At 35.4% G+C, this 9,586-nt stretch overlaps 1 long non-coding RNA gene across 1 annotated transcript; it reads right to left on the reverse strand.

Moving 5' to 3' along the window:
• Window positions 1-1,536: 1,536 nt before the first annotated feature.
• Window positions 1,537-9,386, reverse strand: LOC122428240. Its single transcript, XR_006265673.1, has 3 exons — window positions 9,376-9,386; window positions 2,780-2,792; window positions 1,537-1,736 (listed from the first exon to the last, which is right to left on the reverse strand). It is a non-coding gene; the product is annotated as an uncharacterized LOC122428240 (long non-coding RNA).
• Between the last annotated feature and the right edge of the window lie 200 nt (window positions 9,387-9,586).

Here is a 9,586-nt window from a genome sequence, read left to right on the forward strand (position 1 = left end):
GTCAACTTTTTCACTCTCCTCTTTCACTTTCATCAAGAGGCTTTTTAGTTCCTCTTCACTTTCTGCCATAAGGGTGGTGTCATCTGAATATCTGAGGTTATTGATATTTCTCCTGGCAATCTTGATTCCAGCTTGTGCTTCTTCCAGCCCAGCGTTTCTCATGATGTACTCAGCATATAAGTTAAATAAGCAGGGTGGCAATATACAGCCTTGATGTACTCCTTTTCCTATTTGGAACCAGTCTCCTATAATGATATAGGAGGTTTTCAAAAGAATGCATACAATAATTTGAAATGAGTGAGAAATAAAAATGACAGAAGTTTAGAATATTATTGCATACTTTAAAATAAGCTAGCTTAAACTTCTGGTAATTAAAGGTACTGCCATAAAAGAAACACAAAACTAAATAAAACACAATCTTAGGAGATTTTAAAAAGCAAATCAAAAGCAAGTGTAGAAACACTTACTGTATTGGTCTTAAATTCTGATTCAGTGCAAAGGAAGAGAAAAACATGAAATTGAGAAAAGACACAGTCAGTAACACAAAAAGGTGCACAAGACATCTCATCTGAGTTCCAGAAAAGAAGATAGAAGACAATGGCAGGGCTATACTTAAAAATACAGTGAGAATTCTCCAAGTTTGATGAAAAATATAAGTCCTCTGTCTCATGAAGGTCATCATATTCTAAGCATGGCAAAGAAATTCATATCTAAAGAATATCAAAGACAAAGATTGAAAAGCAGCCTAATAGAAAAGACAGATTACATACGAAGAATTGATTATTAGACAGCATTGTTTTTAAAAGCAAAGAAAAATATTACTTTCATAAAATCAAAGTGACAAGAGAAAATATTTGTCAATATAAAATCATATACTTAGGAAAACTATCAATATTAAAGGGAAAACAAACACATTTTCAGGTAAACTGAAAACCATTTACTAGCAATAGATCTTTTAAAAAAAGACTTCTTAACAAATGTGTTCCCTCAATAAGGTTCAATTTCAAGTTTTTCAATGCTGCTATTATGCCAATCTCTTCTACTGCCATAAACTACATAACATCAAGAACGTTGGATATACAAAATATAAAAAATGTTCTGTGAACAGCTTTTAAAGTCTGAGCTTGATTTAATGTAGTAGACATTTCTCTCAATTTTGGGAATTTCCTGTACTATTAGCTCTATTATTTACTTAGACACAAATAATAGTTTAGAAACAGTATTAAAGCAACAGGTAACTGTTGAGAGGCAACAGAATTTTTGTAACCTGAGGAAATGGTCTTGCCTTCCAGGTCATATTTCCAACCACAATTGTTGTCCTCGAAAACTATTAATTTACCAGTTTGTTTCCTACCTGAAATGTTTATATCCTTAGCGTTATGCAACATAAGGCATGCTAACAACACCTAAATCCACAGAAAGGAATGTTGTATCAACTGCTGTATTAATTTTTCTAGATTATGTTTGTATTAAAAGGTATACTAAGGAGTGAAATATAAATTATGCATGACATTAAAACAAAAACTATCACAGGGAAAGACCCTGATGCTGGGAAAGATTGAGGGCAGAAGGAGAAGTGGACAACAGAGGATGAGATGGGTGGATGGCATCACTGACACGGTTGACATGGGTTTGGGAGGACTCCAGGAGTCGGCGATGGACAGGGAGGCCTGGCGTGCTGCGGTTCATGGGGTTGCAAAGAGTCGGACATGATTGAGTGACTGCACTGAACTGAACTGATCACAGGGAAAACATACTAAAGAGAAATTAATAGCATGGAATGACTATATTAACAAAGGAAAAGGTTTAAAATCAATATTCTAAGAGTCTACCTTAGGAAACTAAACAAAGAGCAACAAATTGAATCCACAGTAAACAGAGAAAAAAGAAATAATTAGAGCAACAATCAATCTACCTTAGGAAACTAAACAAAGAGCAACAAATTGAATCCACAGTAAACAGAGAAAAAAGAAATAATTGGAGCAACAATCAATAGATTTGAAAATGATGACTTGATAGAGAAAATTAACAAATGCAAAAGCTGATTCCTTGAATAGATCAATGACACTGGTAAGCCTCTAGCCAGGCTATCCAACCAAAGGAGAGGATACAAATTGCTAATAATCAGAAATGAACGAGGGGACATTGTTACAGAGCCTAGGGCTTCCCTGGTAGTTCAGACAGTAAAGAATCTGCCTGCAATGCAGGAGACCCGAGTTTGATCCTTGGGATGGAAAAATCCCTTGGAGAAGGAAATGGCTACCCACTCCAGTATTCTTGCCTAAAGAATTCCATGGATAGAGGAGCCTGGCAGGCTAGAGTCCATAGAGTCAGAAAGCGTTGGACATCACTGAGCTACCTAATGCTTCCATGCTTTCATGAGCATTAAAAGACTAGTAAAATAATACTATGAACAACTTTATACCCATAAATTCAATAACCTAGATGGAATGGACTAATTATTTGAAAGACAAAAGCTGCACAAGGGTTTCCCAGGTGGCGCTAGAGGTAAAGAACCTGCCTGCCAATGCAGGAGACATAATAGATGTGAGTTCCATCCCTGGGTTGGGAAGGTCCCCTGGAGGAACACATGGCAACCCACTCCAGAATTCTTACCTGGAGAATCCTATGCAGAGAGGATCCTGACAGGCTACAGTCCATGGGGTCACAAAGAATCGGATATGACTGAAGAGACTGAGCATGCATGCCCAGATGCACAAGACACGAACTAACACCAGAAGACAATAAAATGAGACTATATATATTAAAGGGATTGAACCAGTACTGATAACCTTCCCAAACAGAGACATATGTGTGTGTCCACCAGTACCTTCTATAAAACATTTCAGGAAAAATATCCACAATTCATCACAATGTTTTTCTGAGGATAAAAGCAGAGGGAATATTTCTTAACTCATTCTATGAGACCGGAATTACCCAAATACAAAAATCTGATAAAAACATTACAAGGGAAAGAAACAACAGCAACAACAACTACAGACCAATAGCTGTCATGAACATAGTTGCAAAAATGTTCAACAAAATATTAGCAAATCAAATCCTATAATATATAAAAATAATTGTACATCAGAACCAAGTGGGATTATCCTATATGCAAGGGTAGTTCAAAATTCAAAACCAATTAAAATACTCCACCATATCAACAGACTAAAAAATATCAAATTGAGCTCACTCATAAATGGAATAAGAAAAGTGTTTGACAAAATCCAATGGATATTCATGATAAAAACTCTCAGACTAGGAATAGAGGAAAACTTCCTCAACTTGATAAAGAATACCTATAGAAACCTACAGTTAATATCATATTTAATGGTGAGAACCTTAAAGCTTTCCTACTATGACCAGGAACAAGTCAGGGATGTCCTTTATCACTACTCTTTTTCAACACTGTACTGGAAGTTCTAGCTAATGCAGTAAGACTAGAAAAGAAAACAAGAAGTATACAGATTGGAAAGAAATGAAACTGTCTCTATTCATAGATGACATGATCATCTATGCAGAAAATCTAAAGAAATCAATGGAAACCTTCCTTGAACTACTAGCAGATTATAGCAAATTTGCAGGAGACAAGACTAATATCCTGAAGTCAATCACATTTCCATATACCAACAATTAGAAAATGAAATATGAAGGAAACACAATATCATTTAAATTAGCACCCACTTGAAATGAAAAAATAAAAAAGGTATATATCTAAAAAAAGGTACATAAAAGATCTCTATAAGAAAAAAAAATGCAAAACCTTGATGGGAAACTAAATAAATAGAAAGATAATCCATTCTTATGGATAAAAAGACTCAATATTGTAAACATATCCATTCCTCTCAACTTGATCCACAAATTAGTTAAATATCAATCAAAATCTAAGCAAGTTATTTTGTAGTTATCCACAAACTAATTCTAAATTGTGTATGCAGCAGCAAAAAACCAGAAAACTCAATATCGCAGAATACGCAAATAAATGGAAAGATATTTTCTGTACATGGATAAGAAAAGTTAATAGTGTTATAATGTTTATACTACTCAAAGCAATCTAAAGATTCAATTCAATCTCTATCAAAATTTCAATAATAATTTTTTACAGAAATTTAACTAACAGTCCTAAAATTTGTTTAGAACCACAAACAAACTCAAATAGCTACAGGAATCTGGAGAAGAAAGAACAAAGCTGGAGGAATTACATTCCCTGATTTCAAAATCAATTGCAAAGCTATTCTAATAATCAAAACACTAGATATTGGCATAAAAGTGATAGATTAATGGAACAGAAGAAAGAGCCCAGAAATAAACCTAACATATATGGTCAATATGTTTATGACAAGAGAGTCAAGGATATGCAATGATGAAATACAATCTCTCAATAAATGGTGTTGGAAAAACTGGACAGCCACATGCAAAAGAAAGAAATTATAACACTATAATATAACATACACAGCAATTAACTAAAAATGGATTAACAACTTAAATATAAAATCTGAAACTATGAAACTCTTAAAAGAAAACATACAGTAAGCTCCTTAACATTAGTTTTCATGAATAATTTTGGACTTGACACCCAAGGCAAAGACAACAAAAGCAAAAGTAAACAAGTGAGACTATATCACACTTAAAAGCTTCTTCACAACAAAGAAACCATCAAAAAAATGAAATGTAACTTACTAAATGGGAGATAATACTGGTAATTTGTATATCTGATGAGGATTAATGTTCAATATACATGTAAAGAAGTTTCACAACTGAATAGCAGGAAAAAGACCCAATTAAAAAATGAGCAGAAAATCTAAACTGATTCTTCTATTTGCATGTGTGTGTGCTGAGTCACTTCAGTTGTGTCTAGCTCCTTGTGACCCCATGGACTGTTGCCCACCAGGCTCCTCTATCCAGAGATTCTCCAGGCAAGAATACTGGAGTGGGTAGTCATATACTTTTCCAGGGGAACTTCCTGACCCAGGGATTGAACCTGTGTCTCCTGCTGGTGGATTCTTTACTGCTGAGCCACTGGAGAAGCTCAATCTTCTATTTAGGTATGCTAAATAGGCATGTTTCCAAAGAAAACTTATAGATGGCTTCCCTGGTGGCTCAGATGGTAAAGACTCTGCCTGCAGTGCAGGAGACCTGGGTTTGATCCCTGGGTCAAGAAGATCCCCTGGAGAAGGGAATGGCTACCCACTCTAGTATCCTTGCCTGGATAATGCCATGAACAGAGGAGAATGGTAAGCTACAGTCCTTGGGGTGGCAAAAAGTCAGACATGACTGACTAACACTTTCTTTTTTCAAATAGACATTTTTCCAAAGAAGATATACAGAGGATAAACAGTTACATAAACTGCTGCTGCTAAGTCGCTTCAGTAGTGTCTGACTCTGTGCGACCCCATAGACGGCAGCCCACCAGGCTCCACCATCCTTGGGATTCTCCAGGCAAGAACACTGAAGTGGGTTGCCATTTCCTTCTCCAATGCATGAAAGTGAAAAATCAAAATGAAGTCACTAAGTCATGTCCGACTCCTAGTGACCCCATGGACTGCAGCCTACCAGGCTCCTCCGTCCGTGGGATTTTCCAGGCAAGAGTACTGGAGTGGGTTGCCATTGCCCTCTCCAAAGTTACATAAAAAGCCAGTGCAATATCACTAATCTTCAGAGAAATGCAAATTGAAGCTATGAGATATCACTTCACACCTATGAGAATAACTATTTTCAAAAAGACTAAGTAACAGATGTTGCCAAAGCTATAGAGAAAGGGAATTCTTGTTGGTGGGTTGTATGACATTCAGGAAAAGACAAAATTATGAAGAGATAGAAAGATCAGTGGTTTCCAGGATTTGGGAGGGAGTGGAATGAATAGGTGGAGCCCAGAGTGCTTTAGGATAGTGAAAATACTCTGTATGCTTTTGTAATAATAAGTAAGTGATAGTTGCTTAGTTGTGTCCAACTCTTAGCAACCCATGGACTAAGAGCAACCCTGTAGCTCTCCAGGCTCCTCTTTCCATGGAATTCTCCAGGCAAGAACATGGAGTGGCTTGTCATTCCCTTCTAGAGGGTCTCTTCCCAACCCAGGGATTGAACCTGGATCACCTGCATTTCAGGCAGATTCTTTATCACATGAACCACCAGGGAAGACCCATTGTAATAATGGCTACATGTTATTATATATTTATTCAAACTCATAGAATGTACAACACCAAGAGTGAAGTACAATATAAACTATAGACTTTGAGTGGTTATGATCCATCAATATAGGTTTGTAAAAAGTTGTAATGTTATTGATGGGGGGAGCCATGCATGTATGAGGGTAGAGAGTATATAGGAATTATTTGAATTTTCCTCTCAATTTTTCTGTGGAACCAAAATTAAAGTCTTTAAAAAATAAAATCCAAAAAAATTTGGCATATCAAATGAATTTTTCACGTGTGAGACTCTACTTCAAAGTGGGCATCCCTTCCCCTACCCCAACTCAAGAGGTACTAATACTATCCAGAAACATTACGGAGGTTCCATGAGATCACATAGGCCCAGTACGATCAGTTTAGGAAAAGTATAAGAATCCTTACTTTTACATAAAACTTAACGTTTCTCTTTTGATTACAAGTTTCAAAATGTAAATACAAGCTGAAGGTTCAATATAGTCAAACACGGTTTGAAGTCTAAAAACAAAATACTCATTCAAACTATGTTTTACAGACTATCCCTTCATTGTGTTTGCTATAAAATCTCCCCATAACCTTACACATGCCCTACTGTTGGCAAGTTTACCCAAACTGAACATGTTTAGCAACTTCATATAATTCTAAACTGAGGCTCACAGTAAAAAGCTTATAATACAAAAAAGTGTAAATTCCCCAAAAGCAGAGATATGGCCTAGTCTGTGTTATTCATCATTCCATAGTGTCCCTAGCGACCACAAAATTACCTGGCATAGTAACCACTGAACATCTGTTTCACATACACATATATGTATATATAAATTCCATCATTTATTCATAAATTATAGTCATACATATATACATTTATGGGGTTTCCCTGGTGGCTCAGACAGTAAAGAATCTGCCTGCAATGCAGGAAACCTGGATTTGATCCCTGGGTAGAAAGATTCCTTGGAGAAGAGAATAGCTACCTATTCCAGTATTCTTGTCTAGAGAATTCCACTGACAGAGAAGCCTGGCAGGCTACGGTCCATGGGGTCGCAAAGAGTCGGACAAGACTGAGTGACTAACACTTTCACTTTTCATACACATTCGTATATATAATTTATGAATAAGTGATGGAATGAAATAAACCAAGTCATACCTATAAACCCTGTAGTCCACATTCTAATTTCTGTCCTGATAATTTCATTATCATAATGTTTTCCCACAGCCTCTAATGGTAATAAATTAAGTTTTGCTAGAGTGAGTGTCCTTGGTAAATTTCATATTACTGTGTAGCTGCTTTATAAAGCTATTCAAATAGCTGAAGTCTGAAATTAGGGACTGAAGCCATCTTCTCCTTATCCACCCACACCATTAGAACTAACAAAAGGTTTAAAATGCAACTGGCTTCTCTCTCTTTTTTTTTTTTTTTGCTTAATTATAGAATTTTCTGTGTGATATTACAAGGCCTGAAACAAGTATTTTCTCAATGTCCATAAGATGATATTGATCCAATGAAATTCAACCAATTTTTATCTAATTATGTTATATTTTAGGATGAAAATAAATACTCTTATAATTTATGACAATGACCTTTTATAATCTGAAATCTGCTTTAACTCTAAAACTTCACTTATTTCCTCTGGCCATGCTTCTTCTGTTCTGGTCCACTGTCCTTACTGTTTGGTTGTCTGAAATGATCTTCAACTTTTCCTTTTACTGGCTCCATGAATCTAGATTATTGCAGGCTCTGAGAAGGGTCTTTTATATGATGGGTTGTATGCTTACCTGCTTAAACTGCCCTTGAGACTTTTTGTTTCTTGAGGACTTGACTATGTCTTGTCCTCTAAAGTACTTATAGCCCTTACTCAACTGAGTGTCTCATTTTTGATGTTCAATAAGTACATGATAAAAGAGTGAATAAATGACTTTTACTTGACCCTGAGGGGTGGCTGATTTAATCTTGGTTTTGAAATTTCAGTGCTTAGCATTGGGACATGTAAATATTTCCTTTACTTTTATTTCATTCAGTATTGTAGTCATCAAAATTCTATTAGTCAGCATTTATTTAGAATTATGATAATGTGAACACCTCAATATTATCTTACTCATTATCTATTAAATTCTTTTCAGCATGATTTTAATAATGCTTTTAACATGCTGTATTTGCATAAAAATATGATAGGCACCATAGCATTAATCCAAATGTTTGATTAACTATAATACCCCATTTCCTTGTCATTAAAGCTTACGGATAACTTATTATTCTTGTTGTAATGATAATAATATCCTATCTGGATGAGTCTATTTAAGTCTAATACTAAACTCTCATTCTGGGTGATTCATATACATCAATAATTTCTTCTGCTGATTTAATATGTTCTAATGTACTATATTTTTCAAACTGCAAGACTATGTTATTTTGGATATAAATGAAAATGATATCTGAAGAATCAGTAACCAATAATCATCTCCACTCTGCACATTTTCCTTGGGAGTTTATCATGTACATAATAGAACTTTAGAGGTTTCTGTGAGATATTTAGTACTATAGAGCCCCGAGGATGCATTTTAACAACAGCAAATACTTCCCTTTTGGGAGAAAGAATGTTCCAGTGATATAGTGTGTAATAAGGCATTGTGTTTCTAATCTTTGAGGTTTATGGCTAATGAGGAGATAAAAACAAATAAAATAACTGGAAGCAGTTTGCTCCATGCTAAATGCAATAAAAAAGTAATCTGAACCCTGGCTAGCATGGAGACAAGCTTGACCAGCAGATTTTCTAAGTTACAGACCATTCAGCCTTGACCACTGAATTAGTAAGTAATCAGATACCAGCAGGTGGAAAGAGCCCATGATTAGTGCTTTGCTTCTTTCATTTCTTTAAGAAGTGGTTGGTTCCTCTTAGTGAATTGTGAACTGAAACTAGCCTGCAAAGTAATATACAAGCTTGAACCAACCTGCAGGCATAGCACTGCCATTATCAAAGCAAAGGGTGTAGATGGGTGGCAAAATTCTGCTCTAAAATGAATTGTCTAATTATAATTGCTGTTCTAGCTCTGTGATTCATGTTATAATAATAGACAAAAGATGAAATTCTAGTGCTTCAAGTGCTCCAGGACAAGATGGCCTTTTTTGAGAAGGTCAGGAAAATGTTATAGCTCCCAGTAATAGTAACACACCATTTCACCATTTATAACAGTATATACTCAACTTTGCAGTTGGAACTTTTTAAAATTCAGGAAAGGAAGACTTGTAAAGAGGCCATCATGATCTTATCAATATATTTGTTCACAAAGGAGCTTCAAGGTCTTTAAAATTTCTCCTTCCCTTTCTCTTCTTAGCTTCACCTTTTTCTGCCTCTTATGGTGATTACTTACAATCTCTGAATTAATCATTTTATTTAATTCTATTTAATTTCATAATCAGTTGCATTGTT

Source organism: Cervus canadensis, chromosome 26, assembly GCF_019320065.1.
Source record: "Cervus canadensis isolate Bull #8, Minnesota chromosome 26, ASM1932006v1, whole genome shotgun sequence".
NCBI classification, from domain to species: domain Eukaryota; kingdom Metazoa; phylum Chordata; class Mammalia; order Artiodactyla; family Cervidae; genus Cervus; species Cervus canadensis.